Consider the following 2,334-nt stretch of genomic DNA (forward strand, 5'->3'; position numbering starts at 1 on the left):
ACCTTTGTATAATATAAAAATCACATTGCTATGCTTTGAGGATAAATGTGATATTTATTCAATAGTAACAGGTGCATTTGAAAAGACTTACATGCATACACCACGTATCAGTGAAAGTGCTGCTAGATTTTCAGTATCAGACTTGTTTAGTTACTTATCAGTTACTCATTATATTTTGTAAGGAGAACATTTTTAGAATATTAGTAATAGTACTTGGTTACTTTTCATTCAGAAAATATCCATATGTTTTCCACAGTGTTGAAGCTAAAAATGTACCAAAACATACAAAAATGTTACAGCGTCCAACACCTTCTGACAGTTGCCCTGGTCGACTTTTCTTCCCCTGTGGGGTTTCCTCTCCACTTGGTGGAGGCTTTGTCCTCTAGTTTTTGTTAATAAAGTTTTATTGGAACACAGGCCCCTTTGTCACACTTGTCCAGGTGTCCACCTGAGCCACCAGCCTGCTGGCTGACTTTCTTGACTATACTGGCTGTACTGGTTATGTCTTGGATCTTTTAAAGCCTCTTTCTTTCATATTTCTTTTATTTCTTTCTTGAGACTTGGTGTTTTTCTCAAGACTTTTTAATTTTAATTTAATTTAATTTTTAAAAGTTTTTATTTATTCATGAGAGACACAGAGAGAGAGGCAGAGAAGTAGGCAGAGGGAGAAGCAGGCTCCATGCAGGAAACCCAATGTGGCACTCAATTCCAGGACTCTGGGATCATGCCCTGGGCCAAAGGCAGATACTCAACCACTGAGCCACCCAGGCATCCCAAGACTTTTTTTTTTTTTTTAATCTTCTTTCTTTTTATTTTTTCTCTTTCTTCTCCTTCAGTGGTTGGGGCTACTTGACCATTATCCTGTGTTCTACTTTATTAGCATTTATAGAAAAATGTATTTATCCTCTCATCATGGCTAGTCCTGATCTTTGGCTAATAGACATTTGGAGTAACCAATGGAACCTCCTCTTACCTGGTTACCTTACGTGCACCCACTGCTGATCTGTTTTTCTCTTCTTGACTAGTTGTGTTTATCTTTTCTGGGGGTGACTCCCAGTTCCCTGTGCTTATTCCTGGTCAACCAGGTGGAAACAAGTGGATGCCTACTCCCTGTGAGCTGACATGTAATAGAAGAAGCAAAGTGCTCACATACATAAACATGCTAGGCTCGTGGATGCCAGTACAGGCTTCTTACACACGGCACGAGGCAGCGCCTGATTCCTCGACTCTCTACCGCTTCGACGTGTGGGGCATCTTTGAGTCACTGCAAATAACTGACATTTCTATTTGTTTGTTGTCTTATTTATTATCTGTTTGCCCTGGACCAGATGCAGCCCTGGGAGCATAGCCCGAGGGCCAGAAAAGGTGACCACCACAATATTGGGCTTGGCAAGTATTTCTTAAATAAGCACATGAATAGGAAAGTCTGAGTCAGGACACAGAAGAGTCCAGGCGTTCTAGGGTGTCTGTGGGCAAGGGGTAGGCAGTGACATGGAGGTGTGGGTGGTAGTGGGACCTTGGGAGGCCACGGGGCATGGGTCCGCACCAGTGCCCGTGTTGCCTGCTCAGCCTGGTGTCAACACATAATTGTCTGCCTTTTGCCCATTATACACCACAGCCTGTGTGCCCTGGGACCTCAAGGGAGGCTCTTGCCCAGGCTAGACCCCAAACAGAGCAAGTGGGGCCACATGGGCAGGACGAGGAAAGGCAGATATCAAGGGATTTAGCTTCTGGATAGGGTGGGGGGCTGTCTTGCCCGTGTGGAAATTCTTGATGCCTACATGTCTAGAAAATAAGCAGGGGCCTACCCCTCTCCCCCGAACCAAGGGCATGCAGGTTAAAGTGAGTAGCAGCCCTGGGAAGCCAGTCTGGCTTTTTCTTCACCCTAGACCTCACCTCACCTGCTTTGGGGTTGGAGCTGCCCAAGCCCTGATGGATTCCCAGGGCTCCTGCACTGCCTTGTCCTTCCTCTGTGCTGCCTGTTAACGCCAGGCCCTGCCCGAGACTTTGGGGTTGGTGCCTAGGAACCAGACCTCTCCTGTCTTCTCCATGACATGCCTCTAGGGGGTGTTTAGTGGGTACCTCTGGTTATAATCATCTGCCTTAATTACCGAGGGCCTCTCCCCATGCCTGTGGCTATGGCTTGCATGATGCACAGTGTTGAAAGGACGGGAAATAAATAAGAAGTCTTGCGGGCAGGAAGGCTGGTCCAGACAGGGCTGGAAGCATCCATCACCTGTTCCTTATCCGTTCTTCACAGCCCACTGGAAGTTGGTGCAATTATTGTGCATTAGATTATAACCTGCAGGGATTTATGGGTGGTTCAGAGAGAGG

The sequence above is a fragment of the Vulpes lagopus genome, chromosome 4, assembly GCF_018345385.1.
Source record: "Vulpes lagopus strain Blue_001 chromosome 4, ASM1834538v1, whole genome shotgun sequence".
Lineage (NCBI taxonomy): Eukaryota > Metazoa > Chordata > Mammalia > Carnivora > Canidae > Vulpes > Vulpes lagopus.